This window comes from Syngnathus typhle, unplaced genomic scaffold (assembly GCF_033458585.1).
Source record: "Syngnathus typhle isolate RoL2023-S1 ecotype Sweden unplaced genomic scaffold, RoL_Styp_1.0 HiC_scaffold_344, whole genome shotgun sequence".
Lineage (NCBI taxonomy): Eukaryota > Metazoa > Chordata > Actinopteri > Syngnathiformes > Syngnathidae > Syngnathus > Syngnathus typhle.
The window spans coordinates 10,056-20,000 of NW_026872248.1; positions in this window are offsets into that span (position 1 = coordinate 10,056).

The window sequence follows — 9,945 nt, forward strand, 5'->3', positions numbered from 1 at the left end:
TGCTTAGCCGCCTCCCTGGAAGCCTAATCGGGCATAAAAAGCTAGGCGGAACGGCCCCAAAGCTCCACACGGAAGTCCCAAAAAAGCTCCATGATTGGTCAATAATGCTTAGCCGCCTCCCTGGAAGCCTAACCGGGCATAAAAAGCTAGGCGGAACGGCCCCAAAGCTCCACACGGAAGTCCCAAAAAAGCTCCATGATTGGTCAATAATGCTTAGCCGCCTCCCTGGAAGCCTAATCGGGCATAAAAAGCTAGGCGGAACGGCCCCAAAGCTCCACACGGAAGTCCCAAAAAAGCTCCATGATTGGTCAATAATGCTTAGCCGCCTCCCTGGAAGCCTAATCGGGCATAAAAAGCTAGGCGGAACGGCCCCAAAGCTCCACACGGAAGTCCCAAAAAAGCTCCATGATTGGTCAATAATGCTTAGCCGCCTCCCTGGAAGCCTAATCGGGCATAAAAAGTTAGGCGGAACGGCCCCAAAGCTCCACACGGAAGTCCCAAAAAAGCTCCATGATTGGTCAATAATGCTTAGCCGCCTCCCTGGAAGCCTAATCGGGCATAAAAAGCTAGGCGGAACGGCCCCAAAGCTCCACACGGAAGTCCCAAAAAGCTCCATGATTGGTCAATAATGCTTAGCCGCCTCCCTGGAAGCCTAATCGGGCATAAAAAGTTAGGCGGAACGGCCCCAAAGCTCCACACGGAAGTCCCAAAAAAGCTCCATGATTGGTCAATAATGCTTAGCCGCCTCCCTGGAAGCCTAATCGGGCATAAAAAGCTAGGCGGAACGGCCCCAAAGCTCCACACGGAAGTCCCAAAAAAGCTCCATGATTGGTCAATAATGCTTAGCCGCCTCCCTGGAAGCCTAATCGGGCATAAAAAGTTAGGCGGAACGGCCCCAAAGCTCCACACGGAAGTCCGAAAAAAGCTCAAAAATTTTCTAAGTGCCAACGGCTCATTCGCCGTAATGTGTCCGCTCCGCGCTGGTTCCCCGGTCGGCCGCGAATAGCGCAAAATCAGCCTCACGGAAGTTCGAAAAAAGCTCAAAAATTTTCTAAGTGCAACGGCTCATTCGCCGTAATGTGTCCGCTCCGCGCTGGTTCCCCGGTCGGCCGCGAATAGCGCAAAATCAGCCTCACGGAAGTTCGAAAAAAGCTCAAAAATTTTCTAAGTGCCAACGGCTCATTCGCCGTAATGTGTCCGCTCCGCGCTGGTTCCCCGGTCGGCCGCGAATAGCGCAAAAATCAGCCTAAGTGCAGTACCAACCTTGGCGTGTTGGTGCGCCAGAGTACGATGAGTTGGTCCCCCTAGTCACTGTACTCATTACCTTTACCCCCTAATCGCAAAATATAGTCAGAACGTATATGCAGAAGACTATTTTTTTCTTTTTTAAAATTTTCTAAGTGCCAGCGGATGCTGGCACACGAACTGTCCGAGCTACGACGGTTCTCCGGTCGGACAGCGAGGGTGAAAAAGCGGTCCTAAAATCACCGAGGGCTGCCGCACAAGTTGTCCGAGTGGCGACGGTTCCCCGGTCGGCCACGAATGTCGAAAATTCGGCCTCTCCACCACGGAGGTCGGTGAGAATTTCAGAATATTTTCTAAGTGCCAACGGCTCTTGCGCCGTAAAGTGTCCGCTTTGCCTGGTTCCCTCGGTCGGCCACGAACGGCGAAAAATCAGCCTCTCCTTCTGGAGCTCGCCTAAGTGCCAACGGCTCTTGCGCCGTAATGTGTCCGCTTTGCCTGGTTCCCTCGGTCGGCCACAAATAGCGAAAAATCAGCCTCTCATTCTGGAGCTCGTGCCAACTTTGGCGAATATTTTCTAAGTGCCAACGGCTCTTGCGCCGTAATGTGTCCGCTTTGCCTGGTTCCCTCGGTCGGCCACAAATAGCGAAAAAATCAGCCTCTCCTTCTGGAGCTCGCCTAAGTGCCAACGGCTCTTGCGCCGTAATGTGTCCGCTTTGTCTGGTTCCCTCGGTCGGCCACAAACGGCGAAAAATCAGCCTCTCATTCTGGAGCTCGTGCCAACTTTGGCGAATATTTTCTAAGTGCCAACGGCTCTTGCGCCGTAATGTGTCCGCTTTGCCTGGTTCCCTCGGTCGGCCACAAATAGCGAAAAAATCAGCCTCTCCTTCTGGAGCTCGCCTAAGTGCCAACGGCTCTTGCGCCGTAATGTGTCCGCTTTGTCTGGTTCCCTCGGTCGGCCACAAACGGCGAAAAATCAGCCTCTCATTCTGGAGCTCGTGCCAACTTTGGCGAATATTTTCTAAGTGCCAACGGCTCTTGCGCCGTAATGTGTCCGCTTTGCCTGGTTCCCTCGGTCGGCCACAAATAGCGAAAAATCAGCCTCTCCTTCTGGAGCTCGCCTAAGTGCCAACGGCTCTTGCGCCGTAATGTGTCCGCTTTGCCTGGTTCCCTCGGTCGGCCCAAATAGCGAAAAATCAGCCTCTCCTTCTGGAGCTCGTGCCAACTTTGGCGAATATTTTCTAAGTGCCAACGGCTCTTGCGCCGTAATGTGTCCGCTTTGCCTGGTTCCCTCGGTCGGCCACAAATAGCGAAAAAATCAGCCTCTCCTTCTGGAGCTCGCCTAAGTGCCAACGGCTCTTGCGCCGTAATGTGTCCGCTTTGTCTGTTCCCTCGGTCGGCCACAAACGGCGAAAAATCAGCCTCTCATTCTGGAGCTCGTGCCAACTTTGGCGAATATTTTCTAAGTGCCAACGGCTCTTGCGCCGTAATGTGTCCGCTTTGCCTGGTTCCCTCGGTCGGCCACGAACGGCGAAAAATCAGCCTCTCCTTCTGGAGCTCGCCTAAGTGCCAACGGCTCTTGCGCCGTAATGTGTCCGCTTTGTCTGGTTCCCTCGGTCGGCCACAAACGGCGAAAAATCAGCCTCTCATTCTGGAGCTCGTGCCAACTTTGGCGAATATTTTCTAAGTGCCAACGGCTCTTGCGCCGTAATGTGTCCGCTTTGCCTGGTTCCCTCGGTCGGCCACGAACGGCGAAAAATCAGCCTCTCCTTCTGGAGCTCGCCTAAGTGCCAACGGCTCTTGCGCCGTAATGTGTCCGCTTTGCCTGGTTCCCTCGGTCGGCCACAAATAGCGAAAAATCAGCCTCTCCTTCTGGAGCTCGTGCCAACTTTGGCGAATATTTTCTAAGTGCCAACGGCTCTTGCGCCGTAATGTGTCCGCTTTGCCTGGTTCCCTCGGTCGGCCACAAATAGCGAAAAACCAGCCTCTCCTTCTGGAGCTCGCCTAAGTGCCAACGGCTCTTGCGCCGTAATGTGTCCGCTTTGTCTGGTTCCCTCGGTCGGCCACAAACGGCGAAAAATCAGCCTCTCATTCTGGAGCTCGTGCCAACTTTGGCGAATATTTTCTAAGTGCCAACGGCTCTTGCGCCGTAATGTGTCCGCTTTGCCTGGTTCCCTCGGTCGGCCACAAATAGCGAAAAAATCAGCCTCTCCTTCTGGAGCTCGCCTAAGTGCCAACGGCTCTTGCGCCGTAATGTGTCCGCTTTGCCTGGTTCCCTCGGTCGGCCACAAACGGCGAAAAATCAGCCTCTCATTCTGGAGCTCGTGCCAACTTTGGCGAATATTTTCTAAGTGCCAACGGCTCTTGCGCCGTAATGTGTCCGCTTTGCCTGGTTCCCTCGGTCGGCCACAAATAGCGAAAAACCAGCCTCTCCTTCTGGAGCTCGCCTAAGTGCCAACGGCTCTTGCGCCGTAATGTGTCCGCTTTGTCTGGTTCCCTCGGTCGGCCACAAACGGCGAAAAATCAGCCTCTCATTCTGGAGCTCGTGCCAACTTTGGCGAATATTTTCTAAGTGCCAACGGCTCTTGCGCCGTAATGTGTCCGCTTTGCCTGGTTCCCTCGGTCGGCCACAAATAGCGAAAAAATCAGCCTCTCCTTCTGGAGCTCGCCTAAGTGCCAACGGCTCTTGCGCCGTAATGTGTCCGCTTTGCCTGGTTCCCTCGGTCGGCCACAAACGGCGAAAAATCAGCCTCTCATTCTGGAGCTCGTGCCAACTTTGGCGAATATTTTCTAAGTGCCAACGGCTCTTGCGCCGTAATGTGTCCGCTTTGCCTGGTTCCCTCGGTCGGCCACAAATAGCGAAAAAATCAGCCTCTCCTTCTGGAGCTCGCCTAAGTGCCAACGGCTCTTGCGCCGTAATGTGTCCGCTTTGTCTGGTTCCCTCGGTCGGCCACAAACGGCGAAAAATCAGCCTCTCATTCTGGAGCTCGTGCCAACTTTGGCGAATATTTTCTAAGTGCCAACGGCTCTTGCGCCGTAATGTGTCCGCTTTGCCTGGTTCCCTCGGTCGGCCACAAATAGCGAAAAAATCAGCCTCTCCTTCTGGAGCTCGCCTAAGTGCCAACGGCTCTTGCGCCGTAATGTGTCCGCTTTGCCTGGTTCCCTCGGTCGGCCACAAACGGCGAAAAATCAGCCTCTCATTCTGGAGCTCGTGCCAACTTTGGCGAATATTTTCTAAGTGCCAACGGCTCTTGCGCCGTAATGTGTCCGCTTTGCCTGGTTCCCTCGGTCGGCCACGAACGGCGAAAAACCAGCCTCTCCTTCTGGAGCTCGCCTAAGTGCCAACGGCTCTTGCGCCGTAATGTGTCCGCTTTGCCTGGTTCCCTCGGTCGGCCACAAACGGCGAAAAATCAGCCTCTCCTTCTGGAGCTCGCCTAAGTGCCAACGGCTCTTGCGCCGTAATGTGTCCGCTTTGCCTGGTTCCCTCGGTCGGCCACAAATAGCGAAAAACCAGCCTCTCCTTCTGGAGCTCGCCTAAGTGCCAACGGCTCTTGCGCCGTAATGTGTCCGCTTTGCCTGGTTCCCTCGGTCGGCCACAAACGGCGAAAAATCAGCCTCTCCTTCTGGAGCTCGCCTAAGTGCCAACGGCTCTTGCGCCGTAATGTGTCCGCTTTGCCTGGTTCCCTCGGTCGGCCACAAATAGCGAAAAACCAGCCTCTCCTTCTGGAGCTCGCCTAAGTGCCAACGGCTCTTGCGCCGTAATGTGTCCGCTTTGCCTGGTTCCCTCGGTCGGCCACAAACGGCGAAAAATCAGCCTCTCCTTCTGGAGCTCGCCTAAGTGCCAACGGCTCTTGCGCCGTAATGTGTCCGCTTTGCCTGGTTCCCTCGGTCGGCCACAAATAGCGAAAAACCAGCCTCTCCTTCTGGAGCTCGCCTAAGTGCCAACGGCTCTTGCGCCGTAATGTGTCCGCTTTGCCTGGTTCCCTCGGTCGGCCACAAACGGCGAAAAATCAGCCTCTCCTTCTGGAGCTCGCCTAAGTGCCAACGGCTCTTGCGCCGTAATGTGTCCGCTTTGCCTGGTTCCCTCGGTCGGCCACAAATAGCGAAAAACCAGCCTCTCCTTCTGGAGCTCGCCTAAGTGCCAACGGCTCTTGCGCCGTAATGTGTCCGCTTTGCCTGGTTCCCTCGGTCGGCCACAAACGGCGAAAAATCAGCCTCTCCTTCTGGAGCTCGCCTAAGTGCCAACGGCTCTTGCGCCGTAATGTGTCCGCTTTGCCTGGTTCCCTCGGTCGGCCACAAATAGCGAAAAACCAGCCTCTCCTTCTGGAGCTCGCCTAAGTGCCAACGGCTCTTGCGCCGTAATGTGTCCGCTTTGCCTGGTTCCCTCGGTCGGCCACAAACGGCGAAAAATCAGCCTCTCCTTCTGGAGCTCGCCTAAGTGCCAACGGCTCTTGCGCCGTAATGTGTCCGCTTTGCCTGGTTCCCTCGGTCGGCCACAAATAGCGAAAAACCAGCCTCTCCTTCTGGAGCTCGCGCCAACTTTGTCAAAAAATTTCTAAGTGCCAACGGCTCTTGCGCCGTAAAGTGTCCGCTTTGCCTGGTTCCCTCGGTCGGCCACAAATAGCGAAAAATCAGCCTCTCCTTCTGGAGCTCGCCTAAGTGCCAACGGCTCTTGCGCCGTAATGTGTCCGCTTTGCCTGGTTCCCTCGGTCGGCCACAAATAGCGAAAAACCAGCCTCTCCTTCTGGAGCTCGCCTAAGTGCCAACGGCTCTTGCGCCGTAATGTGTCCGCTTTGCCTGGTTCCCTCGGTCGGCCACAAATAGCGAAAAATCAGCCTCTCCTTCTGGAGCTCGCCTAAGTGCCAACGGCTCTTGCGCCGTAATGTGTCCGCTTTGCCTGGTTCCCTCGGTCGGCCACAAATAGCGAAAAACCAGCCTCTCCTTCTGGAGCTCGCGCCAACTTTGTCAAAAAATTTCTAAGTGCCAACGGCTCTTGCGCCGTAAAGTGTCCGCTTTGCCTGGTTCCCTCGGTCGGCCACAAATAGCGAAAAATCAGCCTCTCCTTCTGGAGCTCGTGCCAACTTTGGCGAATATTTTCTAAGTGCCAACGGCTCTTGCGCCGTAATGTGTCCGCTTTGCCTGGTTCCCTCGGTCGGCCACAAATAGCGAAAAATCAGCCTCTCCTTCTGGAGCTCGCCTAAGTGCCAACGGCTCTTGCGCCGTAAAGTGTCCGCTTTGTCTGGTTCCCTCGGTCGGCCACAAACGGCGAAAAATCAGCCTCTCCTTCTGGAGCTCGTGCCAACTTTGGCGAATATTTTCTAAGTGCCAACGGCTCTTGCGCCGTAAAGTGTCCGCTTTGTCTGGTTCCCTCGGTCGGCCACAAATAGCGAAAAATCAGCCTCTCCTTCTGGAGCTCGCGCAAGTGCCAACGGCTCTTGCGCCGTAAAGTGTCCGCTTTGTCTGGTTCCCTCGGTCGGCCACAAATAGCGAAAAATCAGCCTCTCCTTCTGGAGCTCGTGCCAACTTTGGCGAATATTTTCTAAGTGCCAACGGCTCTTGCGCCGTAATGTGTCCGCTTTGTCTGGTTCCCTCGGTCGGCCACAAATAGCGAAAAATCAGCCTCTCCTTCTGGAGCTCGCGCAAGTGCCAACGGCTCTTGCGCCGTAAAGTGTCCGCTTTGTCTGGTTCCCTCGGTCGGCCACAAATAGCGAAAAATCAGCCTCTCCTTCTGGAGCTCGTGCCAACTTTGGCGAATATTTTCTAAGTGCCAACGGCTCTTGCGCCGTAATGTGTCCGCTTTGTCTGGTTCCCTCGGTCGGCCACAAATAGCGAAAAATCAGCCTCTCCTTCTGGAGCTCGCGCAAGTGCCAACGGCTCTTGCGCCGTAAAGTGTCCGCTTTGTCTGGTTCCCTCGGTCGGCCACAAATAGCGAAAAATCAGCCTCTCCTTCTGGAGCTCGTGCCAACTTTGGCGAATATTTTCTAAGTGCCAACGGCTCTTGCGCCGTAATGTGTCCGCTTTGTCTGGTTCCCTCGGTCGGCCACAAATAGCGAAAAATCAGCCTCTCCTTCTGGAGCTCGCGCAAGTGCCAACGGCTCTTGCGCCGTAAAGTGTCCGCTTTGTCTGGTTCCCTCGGTCGGCCACAAATAGCGAAAAATCAGCCTCTCCTTCTGGAGCTCGTGCCAACTTTGGCGAATATTTTCTAAGTGCCAACGGCTCTTGCGCCGTAATGTGTCCGCTTTGTCTGGTTCCCTCGGTCGGCCACAAATAGCGAAAAATCAGCCTCTCCTTCTGGAGCTCGTGCCAACTTTGGCGAATATTTTCTAAGTGCCAACGGCTCTTGCGCCGTAAAGTGTCCGCTTTGCCTGGTTCCCTCGGTCGGCCACAAATAGCGAAAAATCAGCCTCTCCTTCTGGAGCTCGCGCCAACTTTGTCAAAAAATTTCTAAGTGCCAACGGCTCTTGCGCCGTAAAGTGTCCGCTTTGCCTGGTTCCCTCGGTCGGCCACAAATAGCGAAAAATCAGCCTCTCCTTCTGGAGCTCGCGCCAACTTTGTCGAAAAATTTCTAAGTGCCAACGGCTCTTGCGCCGTAAAGTGTCCGCTTTGTCTGGTTCCCTCGGTCGGCCGCAAATAGCGAAAAATCAGCCTCTCGCCCGTCAGGTACCAGGCGTTGGGGTACCAGGGGTAAGTGCAGTACCAGCTTTGGTCTGTTGGTGCGCCAGAGTACGATGAGTTGGTCCCCCTAGTCACTGTACTCATTACCTTTACCCCCAAATCGCAAAATATAGTCAGAACGAGTGTGGGGAACACAAGTTTTGGCCCCGAGAACCAGGCGGCTGGTGTCTCTAGCGATGTGTTCCCCCCCAAAAAGTGTTCACATGCTCGGACAGCGAACCTAGGAGCTACCGCAAAGCACTCTGGAAGTGCAAGAGCGAAAAATTTTCTAAGTACAAAAACTCTCGAAAATTTTCAAAGTGTCACAGTGCTCGAAAATTTTCAAAGTGCTACATGCTTTCCATCCAAGGAAGGAATAGTGGAGGACCGGCCGCCTCCTTAAACACAAGCCGGCGGAACGACGGGGAGGACCGGCCGCCTCCTTAAACACAGGCCGGTGGAACGTTTGGCAGAATTCTTCTCGTGGAGGACCGGCCGCCTCCTTAAACACAAGCCGGCGGAACGACGGGGAGGACCGGCCGCCTCCTTAAACACAGGCCGGTGGAACGTTTGGCAGAATTCTTCTCGTGGAGGACCGGCCGCCTCCTTAAACACAGGCCGGTGGGAACGGTTGGCAGAATTGCGTGACGGCCGCCTGCTCCCGGCGTCCGCACGTGAACGAACACCCCCTCCCGGGGACGGCCGTCTGCTCCCGACCGCCGTCCTTCACCCCCTCACCTTCCGGACCCCCGTCTGCTCCCGGCGGGCCTCCGAGTACCCCCACCTTCTCCCGAACTGACCGACAGGCAATGAGACCCGCCTTGGTAGGGCCCCCACCGGCCCCGGCTCGCGCCGGCGTTGGGTGGACGGTTCCTCCCCACTTGCGGGTCGCTCTCCACGGAGGACCGGTCGCCTCACTAAACATAGGCCGGGCGAAAATCTGCGAATGTTATACATCCAAGGAGGGAGGACCGGCCGCCTCCTTAAACCACCGGCCGGGCGAAAATATGCGAATGTTATACATCCAAGGAGGGAGGACCGGTCGCCTCACTAAACATAGGCCGGGCGAAAATCTGCGAATGTTATACATCCAAGGAGGGAGGACCGGCCGCCTCCTTAAACCACCGGCCGGGCGAAAATCTGCGAATGTTATACATCCAAGAAAGGAAGGAAGGAGGGAACCGGCCGCCTCCTTAAACACAGGCCGGGCGAAAATCTGCGAATCTTATCCATCCAAGGACGGAGGACCGGCCGCCTCCTTAAACACAGGCCGGTAGGAACGGTTGGCAGAATCGCGTGACGGCCGCCTGCTCCCGGCGTCCGCACGTGAACGAACACCCCCTCCCGGGGACGGCCGTCTGCTCCCGGCCGCCGTCCTTCACCCCCCTCAGCTTCCGGACCCCCGTCTGCTCCCGGCGGGCCTCCGAGTACCCTCCCCTTCTCCCGAACTGACCGACTGGCACTCATGACCCGCCTTGGTAGGGCCCCCACCGGCCCCGGCTCGCGCCGGCGTTGGGTGGACGGTTCCTCCCCACTTGCGGGTCGCACTCTAGCGCCTCGGCCGCCGCGAGAGCGTGCGCTACGCGCCGCCCCCGCAGGCCTTGGCGCGACCGAACGGCAGCGAGACCGAGACGCCCCGAATCACCCACCTAGAGGAAATCAACGGAGGCCGAGCGCGCGATCCGATTGCGGCACGCCGCGTGGGTGTCCGCCGGCCGCGCCGGTCTACCGCGAATGCTGTTTCTCAAACCCTTGCCTAACCAGACGGCACCGCGGGATGTGTTGTCGCAACTCTGCTCGACTATCCGAATAGCCTTTCCCGACTACCGCGTTGCGGGAGGCGTCTTTCGTGCCGCCGGTGGCGTATGACCTTCCGCGAGAGGCGTGCGGGCTCGGGGGGGCCGCAACGACCGAGTCTGACTCGGACGGGGCGCAGCTTCCCTCCCGGTCACAGCAATAAGCGCCGAACGCAGCGTTGGTCACCAGCCACCCCGGCGGGTTCGTCGGGAGCGCCGGTACCCTTCCGTAGCTAGTTGCCAGCTGGCCACA